The following is a 13,253-nucleotide window of genomic DNA, read 5'->3' as shown; positions in this document are numbered from 1 at the left end:
TCCGGACCGAGTCCCAGATCTGCTCCTGGAGCAGCTGGAACAGGCCCAAGCCTTGGTTCCCAGTTCATCACACCAGGCGGGCAAAAACGCACATCAGCCAGATCAGTTCACAGCCTTGGCACTGTGAGAAAGGAATGAAAGGAATGAAAAAGTTAAGGAATGAGAAAGGAAAGATTAATTCAAAGGAGAGTGAGCCAGATCAGTCCAAACCTTGCCTCGATTTCCGATTTGGCTTCCAGTCTATCTGGGCTAATGTTAATATTGTCCAAGCACCAAGTAGTGCCACATTCTGGGACCCGGATACACCTGGGCTGCCCAGCCTGAAGCCATTCTCGATCTCACCTAATTGGCTCAGCACTTGGAGCGATCCGATCTTGCACCCGGGTTGGGTAGAAGGGCATCAAAACTCTTCTGCATCGATCCCTCTCCAATTCACTCACTCCATCTCCAACAGCGATACCAACGCTATCTGCGATCCCGGCTCGTACATGTTGCACCTCACAGTGCCCCAACACGGCTCATTCCCCAAACCAGTCTCCCCTCACCTGCCTTCTCACTGCCTGCGGCAATAGTTCACCACAATTTACTTCAGAAAAGATGCTATAAGTAATGGTTTTAGTTGAACCTCTTGCCTTATGATTTACGAGTAAGCTGTCACACATCTTTGGTTACGCCATCTTAAACTGGAACGCGGAGTTCTGTGGGCCAACAATGCTTTGTTAATAAGAGAGATCAGAGAAAAATAGCCTGACTGGTTCAAGCTGACAGGAAGGTGATAGTAACTCAAGTAACCTGGCGTTACATCAGTGGTGTGCAGAAGAGTATCTCTGAATGCACAATACATTGAACCTGATAAGAAAGTGTGTGACAAACGAGAAAATCTGCCAATTCTGGAAATCTAAGTACAAAATACATACAAAATGCTGGAGGAACTCAGCAGGCCAGGCAGCAATCTATAGAAAAGAGTAAACAGTTGACGTTTTGGGCCAAGGCCCTTTATGAGTCCTAATGAAGAGTTTTGGCCTGAAACGTTGACTGTTTGCTCTTTTCCATAGATGCTGCCTGGCCTGCTGTATTCCTCCAGCATTTTGTGTGTAGTACTGAATGTATGATTCTAAATATATCTTAAACCAGATGACTTGAAATCCTACCAGAAGAGCTGGGAATGTGAAGATTTTATTTAATGCAGTGATACTTTATTGGCTTTTAAAGGGGATTGGATAGATATGCTAGAAGACAAAAACAAAAATCAGTGACAGGGCCAAAGAGCAGGGAGCATTTGTGCGGCTCTTTCAATGATCTTGTGTCACTGTGAGTCTCCTCCATCAGTGTACCTGAATCAATGTTTCAAATCATGGTCAATAAACCATACACTCCAGAGTCATATAACACCTGAGCAAGATCTTCAGCCCTCTATGTGTTCACCATCGAGGACATCTTCAATAGGTGATGCCTATCCATCACTATGGACCCTCTCCAGCTGGACCATGACCTCCCCTCATCATTACCATCAGGGTGGAGGTATGGGAGCTGGAGGCACATACTCAATGTTTTGGGAACTGTTTCTTCCTCACCACCATCAGATTTCTGAATGGACCATGACCCCATGAGCATTACTTTATTTTTTACTATCTTCTTCCATTACTTATTTGTTTTTAAAATATTTATTGTTTAAACATAGTTTTTATATATTGCACTGACCTGCTGTTGCAAAACAGAAATAACATGACATATGTCAACAACAAGACATCTAATTCTCATTCTGATTATTATCTTTTATTCACCCATTAAGCTACACTGGTCCATAGAGACACAAAGCACTACAGCACAGTAAAGGGCCTTTCAGTTCATTCTCGTCCATGTTGACTAGTTCTTCTGCCTAGACCCATCAGCCTACACCTGGACCAAAGCCCTCCTTACCCATCTCGTCTATGTACTTAGCCAAATGTCTCTTATTTGTTGAAGTTGAACCCACGTCCACCACTTCCGCATGTAGCTCATTCCACACTTACACCAGCTCTGAGTTCAGTTGACAGAATTTGGGTCTTCACACAACCTGTGTACATGTGAAAGTTTCAGTAATGCTATCTAAGCAGATTATAAGTTTTATCTAGGATCGAAATGTATTCTGGAGAAAATTGCTGTCACAACAAAGCTGAGACATTATGCAGAATCTTGGCAAGTAATTACAAACATTCATTAACATGCTTCTCCTGCATTATTTTCACAGAAGCAAATTGCAAATTAACAGAAGTGCAAATTAACAAAAATTAACAAGGAATTCTAATTTTTAAATAATTGGCATGATGTAACATAAAGTGGCAGTGGTATTTTCACACTCAGACTCAGGAAGGCATTCCAAATTTCTTGACACCTACCTGTCTATTGAATGCAGGTAGAAAATGGAAGTTGCATGGTGGTGGCAGGTCTGGGGTGGAGGGGGAGGGTGGGGCTTTGATTCTTTTAATTTGCTTCAATTTAGGCACAGAAAACATGACCATTTCTCTGGGATGGGATTTGAATTTAACAATGATGTTATCTAGGGAACAACCATTAAGTACAGGCTCCGTGGCCTACTATCTCCATGACAACCTCTTTGCCCATCTACATTGATTCCACATTGCCCACATTAAGACTATATCTTTCCATATTTTAAACTGCAAGCCCTACTGCAACAGCTCAGGTTAGAGAGCCTTCCATTTAACTTGAATGTTTCACTGTGGGCCACTTCTGCTGCTGGGGGGTCGCACAACAGCACCATGTTTGTGTCTCCCTCCGCTCTCCCTCCCATAACTCGTATGCCCTGCTGCCTCACTGATAGAGAGAATTAACTCTCTTTATCTGCCCAAAGTATGGCAAAAGCATTAACCAGCAGTGACCTGGGAAAGCCTATGATTTTAAAGATATGCTTTAAAATAAGCCTATGATTTTAAAATGAATGTAACAAAAAACCAGCACTAAATGGAGCATCACACACAATGCTGGAGGAACTCAGCAGGTCAGGCAGCATCTATGGAAATGAGTACAGTTGACGTTTTGGGTTGAAACCCTTCTAAGGGTCCATAGATGCTGCCTGGCCTGCTGAGTTGCTCCAGAATTTTGTGTGTGTAACTCAGATTTCCAGCATCTGCAGACTTTCACTTGTTTGTGATAGTATTAAATGGAGATCACAAACAAGAGCCTTTTGGGGTCTCTTAGATGAACTTAATAGATCATGTGGTATTATTCGAACAGAAGTGAGTGTATTCCTTACACGTGCCACTTACTGTGTACCTCTCGACCTAATAAAGTGAATACAGACTGTCTGCTTGTCTCTGCGGAATTTACAATAAATCGCTAGGGATCATGAGACAGAAGTGTTCAATGAGCTGAAAAGGAAAGGAGGAGAATTTATATTTATACACTACAGAAACAGGCCCTTCAGCCCACTGTGTATACTGACCATTAATCCCACATCTTAAGAAATTAAGCAACACACACAAAATGCTGAAGGAACTCAGCAGGCCAGGTGGCATCTATGGAAAAGAGTACAGTTAGCCCGATCAACACACATCAAAGTTGCTGGTGAACACAGTTATCCCGAGTTTGTTTCAATCGTAAAGCACAAATTTACCCTAATTTTGTTTTCCGCACATTCTTTCAACTCGACACAGATCCCATATGTAGAGTCTCAAGCCAAAGCATTGACTGTCCATCTCCCCCCACAAATGCTGCCAAAACTGCTGAGTTCCTCCAGCATTTTGTTTGCTGCTCCAGATCCCTACATCCGCAATCTCTTGTATCTCCACCCAGATCCTACCACATGGCTGCATACCAAAGGCAACTTATAACGGCCAGTTAATGTACCAACCCACACGTCTTTGAGATGTTGGAGAAAATCCACAAGGTCATCTAGAGAATGTGAAAGCAACACACATAAAGCTCTGGAGGTCAGGATTGAATCCAGGTTGCTGGAACTGTAGGGCCTTCAGCCCCACTGGTATTCCTACTTGGATCATATTTTAGCTACAAGTGTAGGTTTGAGCTTACCTCTAACTAGTATTGGACTTTACTGAAAGGAACTCACCACTCAGTTGCTGTTTTGCAAATGGTCATTGATTTAGCTCGGCGGTCCCCAACCACCGGGCCGCAGAGCATGCGCTACTGGGTCACGAGGAAAAGATATGATTTGGCGATATGAGTCAGCTGCACTTTTCCTCATTCCTTGTCACTCCCACTGTTGAGCCATTACGCATGCGAGGTCATTGCCTGCGCGTCATCCATGTCAGCGCAGGAAGAAGATCAACTTCTCAAGCTTGCAAATGACGGCAGGCTGAAAAGTATGTTTGACATAACATCTCTGCCGGCATTCTGGATCAAAGTCAAGGCTAAATATCCTGAGATAGACACGAAAGCACTGAAAATGCTGCTTCCATTTCCAACGTATCTCTGCAATGAATGCAACGAAAACTAAATTGCGGAATAGACTGGACATAAGGAACCTCCTTCGAGTATCGCTGTCTCCCCTCACCCCTCGCTAGGACCGTCTTGTTGCAGGGAAACAAGCCCAGGGCTCCCACTGATTCAGCGATTTTGGTGCGTTGCAATGACTTTATATGTTCATACGGGGAAAATATGTGCTGCGAGTTTATCATCCAAACGATACTTAAAATGTTATGATGCCATTGACTTATATAACTATATAACAATTACAGCGCAGAAACAGGCCATCTCTGCCCTTCTAGTCTGTGCTGAATGCTACTCTCACCTAGTCCCATCGACCTGCACTCAGCTCATAACCCTCCATTCCTTTCCTGACCATATACCTATCCAATTTTTCTTTAAATGATAATATCGAACCTGCCTCTACCACTTCAACTGGAAGTTCGTTCAACATTTACTTCAAGCTCCCCTGATAATTGACTTATCACTATATTCATGCGAGGAAAATATGCACTGTGTGTTTAATATTAAATTCGTTAGATAACCCCTTTTAGAAACGAAATTGAGTGTATTAGCTAATTATCTATATTCCGGTCGTGATTAACACCCCACCCCCGAACAGAATCGCCAAAAACGATTTGTAGAAAAAATCGTACACGCGCCCACAAGTTACGCATGCACACTGGTGCCCGCGCAAGGCTTCATGGTCATTGTAGTCTCTTTCGGGGAAACCCAGTGTATTTGACTGCTATTCTTGTCCGTTGACAACCCTTACCCCCGCCCCCCCCCACCACCCCTGGGTCGGCCGGTCCGCAAGAATATTGACAATATGAAACCGGTCCGCAGGTTGGGGACCCCTGATTTATCTGTTGGAATATTGTGTTCAGTTCATTGTGGTCGCTTCATTAGCGGAGGGAATGGAAGCTTTAGAGAGAGTGTGCAGAGGAGATTTACCAGGTTGCCACCTGGATTAGTGAGTATGTCTTATGAGGATAGGCTGACCGAGCTAAGGCTTTTCACTTTGGAGGGTGAGAGAAGTGTACAAAATGATAAGAGGCTTAGATTGAGTGGACAGGCAGAGAACTTTTCCCAGGGTGGAAATGACTAATACAAAGGTGCATAATTTTAAAGCAATTGGAGGAAAGTCTTGGGGTGACGTCAAAGATAAAGTTTTTCCACAGAGTGGTGGATGAGTGGAATGTGCGACCAGGAGTGGTAGTAGGGGCAGAAACCTTAGAGATATTTAATAAGCTCTTCGATATCACATGGATGATAGGAAAGTGGAAGGCTATGTAGGTTGGGAAGGGTTAGCGTAGGTGAAAAGGTCAGCACAACATCATGGGCCAAGGACTGGTACTATGCTATAATCTTCAGTGTTCTGAATTCTATGAAACAGCATTGTGAACTGAAACTCTGTTTCATGCATGCAGCTGATAACAATGCTATTGGTTACAAAAAGCATGCAGGCAAATGTTACAGATCAGTGTGCCGGTTTTAACACCCAGCACTAGACACTTAATCAGGTGCATTTGAGGAATGCCTTGTACCCATCTGACAAAAGTTGCATGGCATTGCTCATTAAGATGCCTGACCCTGCGTGAAACTTTGACAAGGATAGTGTAGCCATGATGTGTACAAACGGTGCTCATAAAACAATTCCCAACAGCATCATTGTCAAAAGAACAATTTTGTGGACTCATTTTGTTCTTTGATAGTGTGTTAGCACTAAAGTCTTTTGGGGAAAGTGTCTTATAGTTATAATTCTAACTTCGCTGGTTTTCTGGATTTGTGTGGTTAGTTGCCTGATGTTGCTGCAAGAACAATCTTTCTTGAATGTAGAACAAATGTCTAAAAGCTTTAACAGCTAGGACTTAATACATTTGTTGTAATAATTTATTTTTGGCTCCTTGCCATTTTTTTTCCCCTGAGTGTTCTGCGTAATTCCTACCAGAGTTTCTGGGGTGATGCAGGATTAGTAGTGAGGGAAATTTTGGATCAAATGGAGTGAGGTTCAGGGCTGTATGCAGTGCAGAGGGAGTGGCCAGGCTGAAGAAGGTAAAATGCCAAGGGAGCTCCTGCTCTGATAGAGGCAGTGCTGAGCAAGGTCCTCAGTCAACAGAAGGACATACTGGAGAGGAATCCCCAAGCTGATATCAGGGCAGTGCCAAGAGTATGGCCAGGCTAATGGAGCTCTTGAGCTGATAAGTTGACAGTCTTGAGGCAACTCCTGGGCAGATGCCAGGGCCATGTTGAGGGAACTCTTGTACAAACACAAGGAGAGTTGTAGAGGTGACATCTGAACTGAGTTTGGGATGGTACTCAGAGAGCTTCCAGGTCACATGAGTAGTAGCGGTACCGAGGTGTAGGATTTCCACTTCAGTTCTCCGTCTTATCAAAGATCAATTTTATTTACCATAAACATTTATATGTTCCTTTATCCGAAATTCTGAAATCCAGAAAGCTCCGAAAACCGAAGTTTTTTTTCGCCAACAGCTGACGTCACTCAGGTGTGACGTGGCAGCACTAGCAGAGGCCGCCAGATGTCAGTTGTGGCTCAGCGCTCGTACTGGTTACACGTGTTCGCTGATATTTTGTGTTCACTGTTGACTTTGTGTTTAATTTCACTGTCAAAATGTCAAAAAGAGCTGCAGATACCCCTATGGGTAACAATGAGAAAAAGAGAAGGAAGCATCTATCATTATCAGTAACACAGAAAGTGGAGTTATTGCAGAAGCTTGATCGTGGTGTGTCTGTGTGGCGTCTTACTGAAGAAAATAGTGTCAGAACTACCACTGTATATGATTTAAATAAACAGAAAGACAAGTTACTGAAGTTTTATAGTGACACTGACAGTGACAGTGTCGTTCTACATTTATTCCAATAAGTCATTTACTATGTGTTTGATTTGGTTCGTTTGAAGCTGTATATTTTTATGTTTTATTGAATGTTTTCGTTGGAAATAAAATTTCTTCTTGTCATTATTCCCTAAACAATACAGTATAACAATTACTTACTTTGCACTTACATTGTATTAGGTATTATAAATAATCTAGAGATGATTTAAAGTATACCGGAGGATGTGCATAGGTTTGCTGTGCCGCTGGGTCCTAAAGTCCACCGCACAGAGACAGGTTAAATAAGGAACTTAAGCATACGTGTTTTTTGGTATGGTCGGGGGGGGGGGTCTGAAATCCGAAAAATTCTGAATTCCAAAATGCAACTGGTCCCAAGGATTTTGGATAAGGGATTGTGGACCTGTATTGGGAATTTGCCGTGGTATGTTGGTCAGGGCACGTCATGCAACAAAAGTCAAAAATATTTAGCAATTATAACGAATTACATAGAAATAAAAATAAAGGTTAATGTACAGATATGGAATAAGATGTGCATAAATACATAAATATCAGCACACATCTACAATGTAAAGAACATTTATAAAAAGTGGTTTAAAGTGTTTATAGTGCAATTTGGGATAATAGATAGGTTGAGGGGATTAAATGGAATAATTGATTAATCAATTGACTAATCAAAGCTATTACAACCTTTCTTGTGCAAGTGAAATTATCCATCAACTTACCCAACACCGCTTTTACATGTCTCCTTAGCAGAAGATTTATTGGATTAATTGTGTAACTTCTTGTGTCCCCAAGATGAGAATAATGTACAGCCCAGGGGCATATAGAACAAGTGTGTGGGAGACATTCCTATGCAAGCTCTTCCATTATTTCAAGAGGACTAGAACATAAAAGCAAGGGTGTAATGTTGAAACTTTATAAAGCTTACTGGTGAGGTCTCACTTGGAGTTTGCGTGCAGTTTTGGTCTCCTTGTCTTAGAAAGGGTGTGCTAAAACTGGAGAGGGTTCGAAGGAGGCTCATGAAAATGATTCCAGGATTGAACAGCTTGTCATATTGAGAGTGTTTGATGGTTCTGGGCTTCTTCACCAGAATTCATTTGAAAGGGGGTGACTTAATTGAAACCTATCGAATGGTGAAAGTCCTTGATAGAGTGGATGTAGAAAGGATGTTTCCTATGGTGAGTATGTCTAAAACACAGCCTTAGAATAGAGGGGCATCCTTCTAAAACAGAGATGAAGAGAAATTTCTTTAGTCAGACTGGTGAATCTGGCAGCTGTGGAGGTCAGTCTTTATGTATATTTAAGGCAGAGGTTGATAGATTCTTGATTGATCAGGATATGAAGGGATATGCAGGGGGGAGGCGGGGAGGGGGTGAGTAGGCAGGAGGTTAGGGCTGAAAAGAAAAATGGATCAGCCATGATGAAATGGTGGAGCAGACTTGATGGGCCAAATGGCCTAATTCTGCTCCTACATCTTATGGTCTTATGGTCTCATTATATGCTAGGAATAAAAGTATTTTACTGGACAGTGAAAGCAGACAATCCAATAAAAAAGTCTCTGGACTTGAAGCCTTTCAGGCCCAATTATCAACATGGTTGCCTCTGACTTATTGCAAATACCTCCATAGAAAAATAATGGAACTCCTGCAATTGAGAAAATTCCAGGAGATTTAGAAGGATACCAAAGTAACCGAGGGAGTGCAACTATCAGTAAAGACTGACTAAGCTGAGCCTTTTAGTTCTGGGTGGATATGGGTAGAATGTTTCTGCCTCAGGGTGAATCTAGAGCAAGGTGATCTTTACTGACAAAGTTCAGAATTTAGGAATACTCCTTTCTGCAGAAAGTGGTGAAAGTGTTCTGCTATACATAGTGGTTGAGGCTTTGATGTTGTTATGGATTAAGTATGAAGAAGGAAAAGCAAGTGGCAATGGGAAGGTATGGGGGCATGATAGGAGGAGGCTCACATTGAGTGTAACTTTGAACAAACTGGGGCAAATTCTGCCACCATATAATTTGGAGTAATATCATGGACTGATTTAGTAGGACCACTTATCCTGGATGATGACCTTCTTTCTCATAACTTAAACATTGCTTTTCTAAGTTATCGTAAGTCCTCCTAGTAAAGTTATTATATCCATTGATCTAGTACCCTTCAAAAGTTGCTATTTATCTATTACCAGGAAATTTATCTTTTGTGAAATTAGACCTAGGTTAACTGATATTAGTCCATTACTGGCCTAAATTGCAATCAGTGTAAAGTGATTGGCCCAGTTTAATACCATGCCCCCAGTACAGTTACCCACCTGGTTTGTGCTGAACTTGTCTGTAGACTTGAGTGTAAAGCATAAATTACCAATTGAAAATAACTCCAGAAGTGATCAGGGTGCAAGTGTGTAGGCATCTCACTGACTCATGGCAAACTCAACATGAGGCGTGCTCCAGGCCAAAGATGTCCATTGTCAGCTTGTCTGAGGTGACCGTATCTCAGGTGCTGAGTCTAATTGCAGACTTGAGAAGATGATCGTTGCAAATGCTTAATTGAGATAAATTAACCTGAAATACTCTCACCTATTTAAACCGTACTCACCTTGCCGCAGTATTTGAAAAAGAATGATGTTCTCCCGGCCACACTTCTTTTACATTTGTGTGTAGTACTAACTTTCACCCAAAGTAATTTGACGGGAAGGGTTAAAATCTCTGTTAAAGTGTAAAATAACTGCAGTGTAATAAACACCAGCAAATTCAATTTTTGTTGGTAGAAAGAAGAGAATTCTCCAAGTACTCTCAGTAATATTCATGCTCAATCAATGTCACTAAAAAAGAGGTTATCTAATCATAACCAAAAGCAAATTACTACAGATGTTGGATATTTAATGATATTATTGCTGTTTACTGGGAGTCTACATTATAACAGTGACAAGATTTCAGAAGGACTTGACTAGCTGTGGGCATAAAACATGCCATGCGATATGTTTGTTTATGCATTTCCTGGGGGTAACCGAAGTTTAAAACTGGTCTCAGTTATCAGTGTAGCTGCAATATCTTGCTGTTACATTATTTACTTACAACAGTGTGAAAGTCTTCAGCTCATAATCAGTCTCCAGGGACAGATGCAGTCAAATGACTGGCAAGACGATACAGTGATCAGAGCTCACTTTGATTTGTTTTTGTCAATGGTTCAGAGAGTACCATTGGCTGAGTTATTTTTTGAGGCAATGGCCAATTAAGTTAATGCCAAAGGTCTGAAACAATCTGGAAGAGTAGGTCTAAAGCAATTAGTCATAAGAATGACGTTCATGGTAAAACATATTGCACTAGATACCATACACTTAGCACATACTAATATTAATGACTGGCCCCAAGAATACAGGCAGAAGCTCTGTAGTGCCACTGCTTATAGTTCAGGAAAGGATACTATGTATGCTCAGAGAGCCTTTAACCTTTTTCCAAAATCCGTTGCCGAGAGTACAGTTTTACTTACATGAGATGGTTGGAATTCAAAAGCTCTCCACAGGCCTCCTCTTCAACATTCTACTTGCAATATATTGTTGGTAGCCAAGAAGTGGTGAGTCATATGAAACAGGGGGAGGAAATCTGCCGCCTCTGCTCTGGCACGATTTGAGGATTGAACTCTGCAGTTTTTTAGAACATAGAACATAGAATAGTACAGCACAGTACAAGCCCTTCAGCCCATAATGTTGTGCCGACCCTCAAACCCTGCCTCCCATATAAGCCCCCACCTTAGATTCCTCCATATACCTGTCTAGTAGTCTCTTAAACTTCACTAGTGTATCTGCCTCCACCACTGACTCAGGCAGTGCATTCCACGCATCAACCTCTCTCTGAGTAAAAAACCTTCCTCTAATATCCCCCTTGAACTTCCCACCCCTTACCTTAAAGCCATGTCCTCTTGTATTGAGCAGTGGTGCCCTGGGGAAGAGGCGCTGGCTATCCATGCTATCTATTCCTGTTACTATCTTGTACACCTCTATCATGTCTCCTCTCATCCTCCTTCTCTCCAAAGAGTAAAACCCTAGCTCCCTTAATCTCTGATCATAATGCATACTTTCTAAACCAGGCAGCATCCTGGTAAATCTCTTCTGTACCCTTTCCAATGCTTCCACATCCTTCCTGTAGTGAGGTGACCAGAACTGGACACAATACTCCAAGTGTGGATAACCAGAGTTTTATAGAGCTGCATCATTACATCGCGACTCTTAAACTCTATCCCTCGACTTATGAAAGCTAACAACCCATAAGCTTTCTTAAATACCCTATCCACCTGTGAGGCAACTTTCAGGGAACTGTGGACATGTATCCCGAGATCCCTCTGCTCCTCCACACTACCAAGTATTCTGCCATTTACTTTGTACTCTGCCTTGGAGTTTGTCTTTCCAAAGTGTACCACCTCACACTTCTCCGGGTTGAACTCCATCTGCCACTTCTCAGCCCACTTCTGCATCCTAACAATGTCTCTCTGCAATCTTTGACAATCCTCTACACTATCTACAACACCACCAACCTTTGTGTTTTCTGCAAACTTGCCAACCCACGCTTCTACCCCCACATGCAGGTTGCTAATAAAAATCATGAAAAGTAGAGGTCCCAGAACAGATCCTTGTGGGACAGCACTAGTCACAATCCTCAAATCTGAAAGTACTCCCTCCACCACCACCCTCTGCCTTCTGCAGGCAAGCCAATTCTGAATCCACCTGGCCAAACTTCCCTGGATCCCATGCCTTCTGACTTTCTGAATAAGCCTACCGTGTGGAACCTTGTCAAATGCCTTACTAAAATCCATATAGACACATCCACTGCACTACCCTCATCTATATGCCTGGTCACCTCCTTAAAGAACTCTATCAGGCTTGTTAGACACGATCTGCCCTTCACAAAGCCATGCTGACTGTCCCTGGTCAGACCATGATTCTCTAAATGCCTATAGATCCTATCTCTAAGAATCTTTTCCAACAGCTTTCCCACCACAGACATAAGGCTCACTGGTCTATAATTACCCGGACTATCCCTACTACCTTTTTTGAACAAGGGAACAACATTCGCCTCCCTCCAATCCTCCGGTACCATTCCCGTGGACAACGAGGACATAAAGATCCTAGCCAGAGGCTCAGCAATCTCTTCACTCGCCTCGTGGAGCAGCCTGGGGAATATTCCGTCAGGCCCCGGGAACTTATCTGTCCTAATGTATTTTAACTACTCCAACACCTCCTCTCCCTTAATGTCAGCATGCTCCAGAACATCAACCTCACTTATATTGTCCTCACCAACATCAAGTTCCCTCTCATTGGTGAATACCGAAGAGAAGTATTCATTGAGGACCTCGCTCACTTCCACAGCCTCCAGGCACATCTTCCCACTTTTATCTCTAATCGGTCCTACCTTCACTCCTGTCATCCTTTTTTTCTTCACATAATTGAAGAATGCCTTGGGGTTTTCCTTTACCCTACTCGGCAGGGCCTTCTCATGCCCCCTTCTTGCTCTTCTCAGCCCCTTTTTAAGCTCCTTTCTTGCTTCCCTATATTCCTCAATAGACCCATCTGATCCTTGCTTCCTAAACCTCATGTATGCTGCCTTCTTCCTCCTGACTAGATTTTCCACCTCACTTGTCACCCATGGTTCCTTCACCCTACCATTCTTTATCTTCCTCACTGGGACAAATTTATCCCTTACATCCTGCAAGAGATCTCTAAACATCGACCACATGTCCATAGTACATTTCCCTGCAAAAACATCATCCCAATTCACACCCGCAAGTTCTAGCCTTATAGCCTCATAATTTGCCTTTCCCCAATTAAAAATTTTCCTGTCCTCTTTGATTCTATCCTTTTCCATGATAATTATAAAGGCCAGGGAGCAGTGGTCACTGTCCCCCAGATGCTCACCCACTGACAGATCTGTGACCTGACCCGGTTCATTACCTAGTACTAGATCTAGTATGGCATTCCCCCTGGTCGGCC

This window comes from Mobula hypostoma, chromosome 4 (assembly GCF_963921235.1).
Source record: "Mobula hypostoma chromosome 4, sMobHyp1.1, whole genome shotgun sequence".
Lineage (NCBI taxonomy): Eukaryota > Metazoa > Chordata > Chondrichthyes > Myliobatiformes > Myliobatidae > Mobula > Mobula hypostoma.
This window is presented reverse-complemented; position numbering follows the sequence as displayed.